The sequence below is a fragment of the Schistocerca gregaria genome, unplaced genomic scaffold (assembly GCF_023897955.1).
Source record: "Schistocerca gregaria isolate iqSchGreg1 unplaced genomic scaffold, iqSchGreg1.2 ptg000313l, whole genome shotgun sequence".
Taxonomy (NCBI): domain Eukaryota; kingdom Metazoa; phylum Arthropoda; class Insecta; order Orthoptera; family Acrididae; genus Schistocerca; species Schistocerca gregaria.
This window is the reverse complement of record NW_026061791.1, coordinates 3,307,890-3,321,497: the sequence shown is the minus strand read 5'-3', so window position 1 is coordinate 3,321,497 and position 13,608 is coordinate 3,307,890.

The following is a 13,608-nucleotide window of genomic DNA, read 5'->3' as shown; positions in this document are numbered from 1 at the left end:
GTAGAACACAGATGAAGCTTCTAAGATGATGTAATAGCCAGTAAGAAGTAGTACAATTCAAGTTTTAGGTATCGATTATTGATTTTTAGCTGGCTTTGGTGCCTTGGACATGAGCTAGGACCTTAAGACTCTGCATGAAAGGAGGACTAGCAGCCGAGTTGCACGGGAGAATGTGAAAAGTGTTCATATGTAGTAAAAACCTGAGAAATCCGTCCGTTTTCGTCATTTGTTGTCGAATCGACTTAAACCAGATCGTCACATTGGCCGCTCTGCTCTCTGAAACGGTTGTCCTTATCGCCTGCAAAGCTATGTCGCGTGATGCGGTATGCGGAGACACTAAAAGCACCATAGTAGAACACAGATGAAGCTTCTAAGTTGATGTAATAGCCAGTAAGTAGTAGTATAATTCAAGTTTTAGGTATCGATTATTGACTTTTTAGCTGGCTTTGGTGCCTTGGACATGAGCTAGGACCTTAAGATTCTGCATGAAAGGAGGACTAGCAGCCGAGTTGCACGGGAGAATGTGAAAAGTGTTCATATGTATTAAAAACCTGAGAAATCCGTCCGTTTTCGTCATTTGTTATCGAATCGACTTAAAGCCAGATCGTCACATTGGCCGCTCTTCTCTCTGAAACGGTTGTACTTATCGTCTGCAAAGCTATGTCGTATGCTGCGGTAGGCGGAGACACTGAAACCACCACAGTAGAACACAGATGAAGCTTCTAATTTGATGTAATAGCCAGTAAGAAGTAGTACAATTCAAGTTTTAGGTATCGATTATTGACTTTTTAGCTGGCTTTGGTGCCTTGGACATGAGCTAGGACCTTAAGAATCTGCATGAAAGGAGGACTAGCAGCCGAGTTGCAGGAAAGAATGTGAAAAGTGTTCATATGTAGTAAAAACCTGAGAAATCCGTCCGTTTTCGTCATTTGATATCGAATCGACTTAAAGCCAGATCGTCACATTGGCTGCTCTTCTCTCTGAAACGGTTGTACTTATCGTCTCGAAAGCTTTGTCGCGTGCTGCGGTTTGCGCAGACACTGAAAGCACCATAGTAGAACACAGATGAAGCTTCTAAGATGATGTAATAGCCAGTAAGAAGTAGTACAATTCAAGTTTTAGGTATCGATTATTGACTTTTTAGCTGGCTTTGGTGCCTTGGACATGAGCTAGGACCTTAAGATTCTGCATGAAAGGAGGACTAGCAGCCGAGTTGCACGGGAGAATGTGAAAAGTGTTCATATGTAGTAAAAACCTGAGAAATCCGTCCGTTTTCGTCATTTGTTATCGAATCGACTTAAAGCCAGATCGTCACATTGGCCCCTCTTTTCTCTGAAACGGTTGTACTTATCGTCTGCAAAGCTATGTCGCGTGCTGCGGTATGCGGAGACAATACAATCACCATAGTAGAACACAGATGAAGCTTCTAAGTCGATGTAATAGCCAGTAAGAAGTAGTACAATTCAAGTTTTAGGTACTGATTATTGACTTTTTAGCTGGCTTTGGTGCTTTGGACATGAGCTAGGACCTTAAGATTCTGCATGAAAAGAGGACTAGCAGCCGAGTTGAATGGGAGAATGTGAAAAGTGTTCATATGTAGTAAAAACCTGAGAAATCCGTCCATTTTCGTCATTTGTTATCGAATCGACTTAAAGCCAGATCGTCACATTGGCCGCTCTTCTCTCTGAAATGGTTGTACTTATCGTCTGCAAAGCTATGTCGCGTGCTGCGGTATGCGGAGACACTAAAAGCACCATAGTAGAACACAGATGAAGCTTCTATGATGATGTAATAGACAGTAAGAAGTAGTACAATTCAAGTTTTAGGTATCGATTATTGACTTTTTAGCTGGCTTTGGTGCCTTGGACATGAGCTAGGACCTTAAGATTCTGCATGAAAGGAGGACTAGCACCCGCGTTGGATAGGAGAATGTGAAAAGTGTTCATATGTAGTAAAAACCTGAGAAATCCGTCCGTTTTCGTCATTTGTTATCGAATCGACTTAAAGCCAGATCGACACATTGGCTGCTCTTCTCTCTGAAACGGTTGTACTTATCGTCTGGAAAGCTTTGTCGCGTGCTGCGGTATGCGGAGACACTAAAAGCACCATAGTAGAACACAGATGAAGCTTCTAAGTTGATGTAATAGCCAGTAAGAAGTAGTACAATTCAAGTTTTAGGTATCGATTATTGACTTTTTAGCTGGCTTTGGTGCCTTGGACATGACCTAGGACCTTAAGATTCTGCATGAAAGGAGGACTAGCGGAGGCGTTGTACGGGAGAATGTGAAATGTGTTCATATGTAGTAAAATCCTGAGAAATCCGTCCGTTTTCGTCATTTGTTATCGAATCGACTTAAAGCCAGATCGTCACATTGGCCGCTCTTCTCTCTGAAACGGTTCTACTTATCGTCTGCAAAGCTATGTCGCGTGCTGCGGTATGCGGATACACTAAAAGCACCATAGTAGAACACAGATGAAGCTTCTAAGTTGATGTAATAGCCAGTAAGATGTAGTACAATTCAAGTTTTAGGTACTGATTATTTACTTTTTAGCTGGCTTTGGTGCCTTGGACATGAGCTAGGACCTTAAGATTCTGCATGAAAGGAGGACTAGCAGCCGAGTTGCACGGGAGAATGTGAAAAGTGTTCATATGTAGTAAAAACCTGAGAAATCCGTCCATTTTCGTCATTTGTTATCGAATCGACTTAAAGGCAGATCGTCACATTGGCCGCTCATCTCTCTGAAACGGTTGTACTTATCGTCTGCAAAGCTATGTCACGTGCTGCGGTATGCGGAGACACTAAAAGCACCATAGTAGAACACAGATGAAGCTTCTATGATGATGTAATAGCCAGTAAGAAGTAGTACAATTCAAGTTTTAGGTATCGATTATTGACTTTTTAGCTGGCTTTGGTGCCTTGGACATGAGGTAGGACCTTAAGATTCTGCGTGAAAGGAGGACTAGCAGCCGCGTTGGATGGGAGAATGTGAATAGTGTTCATATGTAGTAAAAACCTGAGAAATCCGTCCGTTTTCGTCATTTGCTATCGAATCGACTTAAAGCCAGATCGTCACATTGGCCGCTCTTCTCTCTGAAACGGTTGTCCTTATCGCCTGCAAAGCTATGTCGCGTGATGCGGTATGCGGAGACACTAAAAGCACCATAGTAGAACACAGATGAAGCTTCTAAGTTGATGTAATAGCCAGTAAGAAGTAGTATAATTCAAGTTTTAGGTATCGATTATTGACTTTTTAGCTGGCTTTGGTGCCTTGGACATGAGCTAGGACCTTATAATTCTGCATGAAAGGAGGACTAGCAGCCGCGTTGCACGGGAGAATGTGAAATGTGTTCATATGTAGTAAAAACCTGAGAAATCCGTCCGTTTTCGTCATTTGTTATCGAATCGACTTAAAGCCCGATCGTCACTTTGGCCGCTCTTCTCTCTGAAACGGTTGTACTTATCGCCTGCAAAGCTATGTCGCGTGCTGCGGTATGCGGAGACACTAAAAGCACCATAGTAGAACACAGATGAAGCTTCTATGATGATGTAATAGCCAGTAAGAAGTAGTACAATTCAAGTTTTAGGTATCGATTATTGACTTTTTAGCTGGCTTTGGTGCCTTGGACATGAGGTAGGACCTTAAGATTCTGCGTGAAAGGAGGACTAGCAGCCGCGTTGGATGGGAGAATGTGAATAGTGTTCATATGTAGTAAAAACCTGAGAAATCCGTCCGTTTTCGTCATTTGCTATCGAATCGACTTAAAGCCAGATCGTCACATTGGCCGCTCTTCTCTCTGAAACGGTTGTCCTTATCGCCTGCAAAGCTATGTCGCGTGATGCGGTATGCGGAGACACTAAAAGCACCATAGTAGAACACAGATGAAGCTTCTAAGTTGATGTAATAGCCAGTAAGAAGTAGTATAATTCAAGATTTAGGTATCGATTATTGACTTTTTAGCTGGCTTTGGTGCCTTGGACATGAGCTAGGACCTTAAGATTCTGCATGAAAGGAGGACTAGCAGCCGCGTTGCACGGGAGAATGTGAAATGTGTTCATATGTAGTAAAAACCTGAGAAATCCGTCCGTTTTCGTCATTTGCTATCGAATCGACTTAAAGCCCGATCGTCACTTTGGCCGCTCTTCTCTCTGAAACGGTTGTACTTATCGCCTGCAAAGCTATGTCGCGTGCTGCGGTATGCGGAGACACTAAAAGCACCATAGTAGAACACAGATGAAGCTTCTAAGTTGATGTAATAGCCAGTAAGAAGTAGTACAATTCAAGTTTTAGGTATCGATTATTGACTTTTTAGCTGGCTTTGGTGCCTTGGACATGAGCTCGGACCTTAAGATTCTGCAGGAAAGGAGGACTAGCGGCCGCGTTGTACGGGAGAATGTGAAATGTGTTCATATGTAGTAAAATCCTGAGAAATCAGTCCGTTTTCGTCATTTGTTATCGAATCGACTTAAAGCCAGATCGTCACATTGGCTGCTCTTCTCTCTGAAACGGTTGTACTTATCGTCTGGAAAGCTTTGTCGCGTGCTGCGGTATGTGGAGACACTAAAAGCACCATAGTAGAACACAGATGAAGCTTCTAAGTTGATGTAATAGCCAGTAAGAAGTAGTACAATTCAAGTTTTAGGTATCGATTATTGACTTTTTAGCTGGCTTTGGTGCCTTGGACATGACCTAGGACCTTAAGATTCTGCATGAAAGGAGGACTAGCGGCCGCGTTGTACGGGAGAATGTGAAATGTGTTCATATGTAGTAAAATCCTGAGAAATCCGTCCGTTTTCGTCATTTGTTATCGAATCGACTTAAAGCCAGATCGTCACATTGGCTGCTCTTCTCTCTGAAACGGTTGTACTTATCGTCTGGAAAGCTTTGTCGCGTGCTGCGGTATGCGGAGACACTAAAAGCACCATAGTAGAACACAGATGAAGCTTCTAAGATGATGTAATAGCCAGTAAGAAGTAGTACAATTCAAGTTTTAGGTATCGATTATTGATTTTTAGCTGGCTTTGGTGCCTTGGACATGAGCTAGGACCTTAAGATTCTGCATGAAAGGAGGACTAGCAGCCGAGTTGCACGGGAGAATGTGAAAAGTGTTCATATGTAGTAAAAACCTGAGAAATCCGTCCGTTTTCGTCATTTGTTGTCGAATCGACTTAAACCAGATCGTCACATTGGCCGCTCTGCTCTCTGAAACGGTTGACCTTATCGCCTGCAAAGCTATGTCGCGTGATGCGGTATGCGGAGACACTAAAAGCACCATAGTAGAACACAGATGAAGCTTCTAAGTTGATGTAATAGCCAGTAAGAAGTAGTATAATTCAAGTTTTAGGTATCGATTATTGACTTTTTAGCTGGCTTTGGTGCCTTGGACATGAGCTAAGACCTTAAGATTCTTCATGAAAGGAGGACTAGCAGCCGACTTGCACGGGAGAATGTGAAAAGTGTTCATATGTATTAAAAACCTGAGAAATCCGTCCGTTTTCGTCATTTGTTATCGAATCGACTTAAAGCCAGATCGTCACATTGGCCGCTCTTCTCTCTGAAACGGTTGTACTTATCGTCTGCAAAGCTATGTCGTATGCTGCGGTAGGCGGAGACACTGAAACCACCACAGTAGAACACAGATGAAGCTTCTAATTTGATGTAATAGCCAGTAAGAAGTAGTACAATTCAAGTTTTAGGTATCGATTATTGACTTTTTAGCTGGCTTTGGTGCCTTGGACATGAGCTAGGACCTTAAGAATCTGCATGAAAGGAGGACTAGCAGCCGAGTTGCAGGAAAGAATGTGAAAAGTGTTCATATGTAGTAAAAACCTGAGAAATCCGTCCGTTTTCGTCATTTGATATCGAATCGACTTAAAGCCAGATCGTCACATTGGCTGCTCTTCTCTCTGAAACGGTTGTACTTATCGTCTCGAAAGCTTTGTCGCGTGCTGCGGTATGCGGAGACACTGAAAGCACCATAGTAGAACACAGATGAAGCTTCTAAGATGATGTAATAGCCAGTAAGAAGTAGTACAATTCAAGTTTTAGGTATCGATTATTGACTTTTTAGCTGGCTTTGGTGCCTTGGACATGAGCTAGGACCTTAAGATTCTGCATGAAAGGAGGACTAGCAGCCGAGTTGCACGGGAGAATGTGAAAAGTGTTCATATGTAGTTAAAACCTGAGAAATCCGTCCGTTTTCGTCATTTGTTATCGAATCGACTTAAAGCCAGATCGTCACATTGGCCCCTCTTTTCTCTGAAACGGTTGTACTTATCGTCTGCAAAGCTATGTCGCGTGCTGCGGTATGCGGAGACAATACAATCACCATAGTAGAACACAGATGAAGCTTCTAAGTCGATGTAATAGCCAGTAAGAAGTAGTACAATTCAAGTTTTAGGTACTGATTATTGACTTTTTAGCTGGCTTTGGTGCCTTGGACATGAGCTAGGACCTTAAGATTCTGCATGAAAGGAGGACTAGCAGCCGAGTTGAATGGGAGAATGTGAAAAGTGTTCATATGTAGTAAAAACCTGAGAAATCCGTCCATTTTCGTCATTTGTTATCGAATCGACTTAAAGCCAGATCGTCACATTGGCCGCTCTTCTCTCTGAAATGGTTGTACTTATCGTCTGCAAAGCTATGTCGCGTGCTGCGGTATGCGGAGACACTAAAAGCACCATAGTAGAACACAGATGAAGCTTCTATGATGATGTAATAGACAGTAAGAAGTAGTACAATTCAAGTTTTAGGTATCGATTATTGACTTTTTAGCTGGCTTTGGTGCCTTGGACATGAGCTAGGACCTTAAGATTCTGCATGAAAGGAGGACTAGCACCCGCGTTGGATAGGAGAATGTGAAAAGTGTTCATATGTAGTAAAAACCTGAGAAATCCGTCCGTTTTCGTCATTTGTTATCGAATCGACTTAAAGCCAGATCGACACATTGGCTGCTCTTCTCTCTGAAACGGTTGTACTTATCGTCTGGAAAGCTTTGTCGCGTGCTGCGGTATGCGGAGACACTAAAAGCACCATAGTAGAACACAGATGAAGCTTCTAAGTTGATGTAATAGCCAGTAAGAAGTAGTACAATTCAAGTTTTAGGTATCGATTATTGACTTTTTAGCTGGCTTTGGTGCCTTGGACATGACCTAGGACCTTAAGATTCTGCATGAAAGGAGGACTAGCGGAGGCGTTGTACGGGAGAATGTGAAATGTGTTCATATGTAGTAAAATCCTGAGAAATCCGTCCGTTTTCGTCATTTGTTATCGAATCGACTTAAAGCCAGATCGTCACATTGGCCGCTCTTCTCTCTGAAACGGTTGTACTTATCGTCTGAAAAGCTATGTCGCGTGCTGCGGTATGCGGAGACAATAAAATCACCATAGTAGAACACAGATGAAGCTTCTAAGTCGATGTAATAGCCAGTAAGAAGTAGTACAATTCAAGTTTTAGGTACTGATTATTGACTTTTTAGCTGGCTTTGGTGCCTTGGACATGAGCTAGGACCTTAAGATTCTGCATGAAAGGAGGACTAGCCGCCGAGTTGAATGGGAGAATGTGAAAAGTGTTCATATGTAGTAAAAACCTGAGAAATCCGTCCATTTTCGTCATTTGTTATCGAATCGACTTAAAGCCAGATCGTCACATTGGCCGCTCTTCTCTCTGAAATGGTTGTACTTATCGTCTGCAAAGCTATGTCGCGTGCTGCGGTATGCGGAGACACTAAAAGCACCATAGTAGAACACAGATGAAGCTTCTATGATGATGTAATAGCCAGTAAGAAGTAGTACAATTCAAGTTTTAGGTATCGATTATTGACTTTTTAGCTGGCTTTGGTGCGTTGGACATGAGCTAGGACGTTAAGATTCTGCATGAAAGGAGGACTAGCACCCGCGTTGGATAGGAGAATGTGAAAAGTGTTCATATGTAGTAAAAACCTGAGAAATCCGTCCGTTTTCGTCATTTGTTATCGAATGGACTTAAAGCCAGATCTTCACATTGGCTGCTCTTCTCTCTGAAACGGTTGTACTTATCGTCTGGAAAGATTTGTCGCGTGCTGCGTTATGCGGAGACACTAAAAGCAAAAAAGTAGAACACAGATGAAGCTTCTAAGATGATGTAATAGCCAGTAAGAAGTAGTACAATTCAAGTTTTATGTATCGATTATTGACTTTTTAGCTGGCTTTGGTGCCTTGGACATGAGCTAGGACCTTAAGATTCTGCATGAAAGGAGGACTAGCAGCCGAGTTGCACGGGAGAATGTGAAAAGTGTTCATATGTAGTAAAAACCTGAGAAATCCGTCCGTTTTCGTCATTTGTTATCGAATCGACTTAAAGCCAGATCGTCACATTGGCCGCTCTTCTCTCTGAAACGGTTCTACTTATCGTCTGCAAAGCTATGTCGCGTGCTGCGGTATGCGGAGACACTAAAAGCACCATAGTAGAACACAGATGAAGCTTCTAAGTTGATGTAATAGCCAGTAAGAAGTAGTACAATTCAAGTTTTAGGTACTGATTATTTACTTTTTAGCTGGCTTTGGTGCCTCGGACATGAGCTAGGACCTTAAGATTCTGCATGAAAGGAGGACTAGCAGTCGAGTTACACGGGAGAATGTGAAAAGTGTTCATATGTAGTAAAAACCTGAGAAATCCGTCCGTTTTCGTCATTTGTTATCGAATCGACTTAAAGGCAGATCGTCACATTGGCCGCTCTTCTCTCTGAAACGGTTGTACTTATCGTCTGCAAAGCTATGTCGCGTGCTGCGGTATGCGGAGACACTAAAAGCACCATAGTAGAACACAGATGAAGCTTCTATGATGATGTAATAGCCAGTAAGAAGTAGTACAATTCAAGTTTTAGGTATCGATTATTGACTTTTTAGCTGGCTTTGGTGACTTGGACATGAGCTAGGACCTTAAGATTCTGCGTGAAAGGAGGACTAGCAGCCGCGTTGGATGGGAGAATGTGAATAGTGTTCATATGTAGTAAAAACCTGAGAAATCCGTCCGTTTTCGTCATTTGTTATCGAATCGACTTAAAGCCAGATCGTCACATTGGCCGCTCTTCTCTCTGAAACGGTTGTCCTTATCGCCTGCAAAGCTATGTCGCGTGATGCGGTATGCGGAGACACTAAAAGCACTATAGTAGAACACAGATGAAGCTTCTAAGTTGATGTAATAGCCAGTAAGAAGTAGTATAATTCAAGTTTTAGGTATCGATTATTGACTTTTTAGCTGGCTTTGGTGCCTTGGACATGAGCTAGGACCTTAAGATTCTGCATGAAAGGAGGACTAGCAGCCGAGTTGCACGGGAGAATGTGAAAAGTGTTCATATGTAGTAAAAACCTGAGAAATCCGTCCATTTTCGTCATTTGTTATCGAATCGACTTAAAGCCAGATCGTTACATTGGCCGCTCTTCTCTCTGAAACGGTTGTACTTATCGTCTGCAAAGCTATGTCGTATGCTGCGGTAGGCGGAGACACTGAATCCACCACAGTAGAACACAGATGAAGCTCTTAATTTGATGTAATAGCCAGTAAGAAGTAGTACAATTCAAGTTTTAGGTATCGATTATTGACTTTTTAGCTGGCTTTGATGCCTTGGACATGAGCTAGGACCTTAAGAATCTGCATGAAAGGAGGACTAGCAGTTGATTTGCAGGGAAGAATGTGAAAAGTGTTCATATGTAGTAAAAACCTGAGAAATCCGTCCGTTTTCGTCATTTGTTATCGAATCGACTTAAAGCCAGATCGTCACATTGGCCGCTCTTCTCTCTGAAACGGTTGTACTTATCGTCTGGAAAGCTTTGTCGCGTGCTGCGGTATGCGGAGACACTAAAAGCACCATAGTAGAACACAGATGAAGCTTCTAAGATGATGTAATAGCCAGTAAGAAGTAGTACAATTCAAGTTTTATGTATCGATTATTGACTTTTTAGCTGGCTTTGGTGCCTTGGACATGAGCTAGGACCTTAAGATTCTGCATGAAAGGAGGACTAGCAGCCGAGTTGCAGTGGAGAATGTGAAAAGTGTTCATATGTAGTAAAAACCTGAGAAATCCGTCCGTTTTCGTCATTTGTTATCGAATCGACTTAAAGCCAGATCGTCACATTGGCCGCTCTTCTCTCTGAAACGGTTCTACTTATCGTCTGCAAAGCTATGTCGCCTGCTGCGGTATGCGGAGACACTAAAAGCACCATAGTAGAACACAGATGAAGCTTCTAAGTTGATGTAATAGCCAGTAAGAAGTAGTACAATTCAAGTTTTAGGTACTGATTATTTACTTTTTAGCTGGCTTTGGTGCCTTGGACATGAGCTAGGACCTTAAGATTCAGCATGAAAGGAGGACTAGCAGTCGAGTTACACGGGAGAATGTGAAAAGTGTTCATATGTAGTAAAAACCTCAGAAATCCTTTTGTTTTCGTCATTTGTTATCGAATCGACTTAAAGGCAGATCGTCACATTGGCCGCTCTTCTCTCTGAAACGGTTGTACTTATCGTCTGCAAAGCTATGTCGCGTGCTGCGGTATGCGGAGACACTAAAAGCACCGTAGTAGAACACAGATAAAGCTTCTAAGTTGATGTAATAGCCAGTAAGAAGTAGTACAATTCAAGTTTTAGGTACTGATTATTTATTTTTAGCTGGCTTTGGAGCCTTGGACATGAACTAGGACCTTAAGATTCTGCATGAAAGGAGGACTAGCAGCCGCGTTGCACGGGAGAATGTGAAATGTGTTCATATGTAGTAAAAACATGAGAAATCCGTCCGTTTTCGTCATTTGTTATCGAATCGACTTAAAGGCAGATCGTCACATTGGCCGCTCTTCTCTCTGAAACGGTTGTACTTATCGCCTGCAAAGCTATGTCGCGTGCTGCGGTATGCGGAGACACTAAAGGCACCATAGTAGAACACAGATGAAGCTTCTAAGTTGATGTAATAGCCAGTAAGAAGTAGTACAATTCAAGTTTTAGGTATCGATTATTGACTTTTTAGCTGGCTTTGGTGCCTTGGACATGAGCTAGGACCTTAAGATTCTGCATGAAAGGAGGACTAGCGGCCGCGTTGTACGGGAGAATGTGAAATGTGTTCATATGTAGTAAAATCCTGAGAAATCCGTCCGTTTTCGTCATTTGTTATCGAATCGACTTAAAGCCAGATCGTCACATTGGCTGCTCTTCTCTCTGAAACGGTTGTACTTATCGTCTGGAAAGCTTTGTCGCGTGCTGCGGTATGCGGAGACACTAAATGCACCATAGTAGAACACAGATGAAGCTTCTAAGATGATGTAATAGCCAGTAAGAAGTAGTACAATTCAAGTTTTAGGTATCGATTATTGATTTTTAGCTGGCTTTGGTGCCTTGGACATGAGCTAGGACCTTAAGATTCTGCATGAAAGGAGGACTAGCAGCCGAGTTGCACGGGAGAATGTGAAAAGTGTTCATATGTAGTAAAAACCTGAGAAATCCGTCCGTTTTCGTCATTTGTTATCGAATCGACTTAAAGCCAGATCGTCACATTGGCCGCTCTGCTCTCTGAAACGGTTGTCCTTATCGCCTGCAAAGCTATGTCGCGTGATGCGGTATGCTGAGACACTAAAAGCACCATAGTAGAACACAGATGAAGCTTCTAAGTTGATGTAATAGCCAGTAAGAAGTAGTATAATTCAAGTTTTAGGTATCGATTATTGACTTTTTAGCTGGCTTTGGTGCCTTGGACATGAGCTAGGACCTTAAGATTCTGCATGAAAGGAGGACTAGCAGCCGAGTTGCACGGGAGAATGTGAAAAGTGTTCATATGTAGTAAAAACCTGAGAAATCCGTCCGCTTTCGTCATTTGTTATCGAATCGACTTAAAGCCAGATCGTTACATTGGCCGCTCTTCTCTCTGAAACGGTTGTACTTATCGTCTGCAAAGCTATGTCGTATGCTGCGGTAGGCGGAGACACTGAATCCACCACAGTAGAACACAGATGAAGCTCTTAATTTGATGTAATAGCCAGTAAGAAGTAGTACAATTCAAGTTTTAGGTATCGATTATTGACTTTTTAGCTGGCTTTGATGCCTTGGACATGAGCTAGGACCTTAAGAATCTGCATGAAAGGAGGACTAGCAGCCGATTTGCAGGGAAGAATGTGAAAAGTGTTCATATGTAGTAAAAACCTGAGAAATCCGTCCGTTTTCGTCATTTGTTATCGAATCGACTTAAAGCCAGATCGTCACATTGGCCGCTCTTCTCTCTGAAACGGTTGTACTTATCGTCTGGAAAGCTTTGTCGCGTGCTGCGGTATGCGGAGACACTAAAAGCACCATAGTAGAACACAGATGAAGCTTCTAAGATGATGTAATAGCCAGTAAGAAGTAGTACAATTCAAGTTTTATGTATCGATTATTGACTTTTTAGCTGGCTTTGGTGCCTTGGACATGAGCTAGGACCTTAAGATTCTGCATGAAAGGAGGACTAGCAGCCGAGTTGCAGTGGAGAATGTGAAAAGTGTTCATATGTAGTAAAAACCTGAGAAATCCGTCCGTTTTCGTCATTTGTTATCGAATCGACTTAAAGCCAGATCGTCACATTGGCCGCTCTTCTCTCTGAAACGGTTCTACTTATCGTCTGCAAAGCTATGTCGCGTGCTGCGGTATGCGGAGACACTAAAAGCACCATAGTAGAACACAGATGAAGCTTCTAAGTTGATGTTATAGCCAGTAAGAAGTAGTACAATTCAAGTTTTAGGTACTGATTATTTACTTTTTAGCTGGCTTTGGTGCCTTGGACATGAGCTAGGACCTTAAGATTCAGCATGAAAGGAGGACTAGCAGTCGAGTTACACGGGAGAATGTGAAAAGTGTTCATATGTAGTAAAAACCTCAGAAATCCTTTTGTTTTCGTCATTTGTTATCGAATCGACTTAAAGGCAGATCGTCACATTGGCCGCTCTTCTCTCTGAAACGGTTGTACTTATCGTCTGCAAAGCTATGTCGCGTGCTGCGGTATGCGGAGACACTAAAAGCACCATAGTAGAACACAGATGAAGCTTCTAAGTTGATGTAATAGCCAGTAAGAAGTAGTACAATTCAAGTTTTAGGTACTGATTATTTATTTTTAGCTGGCTTTGGAGCCTTGGACATGAACTAGGACCTTAAGATTCTGCATGAAAGGAGGACTAGCAGCCGCGTTGCACGGGAGAATGTGAAATGTGTTCATATGTAGTAAAAACATGAGAAATCCGTCCGTTTTCGTCATTTGTTATCGAATCGACTTAAAGGCAGATCGTCACATTGGCCGCTCTTCTCTCTGAAACGGTTGTACTTATCGCCTGCAAAGCTATGTCGCGTGCTGCGGTATGCGGAGACACTAAAGGCACCATAGTAGAACACAGATGAAGCTTCTAAGTTGATGTAATAGCCAGTAAGAAGTAGTACAATTCAAGTTTTAGGTATCGATTATTGACTTTTTAGCTGGCTTTGGTGCCTTGGACATGAGCTAGGACCTTAAGATTCTGCATGAAAGGAGGACTAGCGGCCGCGTTGTACGGGAGAATGTGAAATGTGTTCATATGTAGTAAAATCCTGAGAAATCCGTCCGTTTTCGTCATTTGTTATCGAAT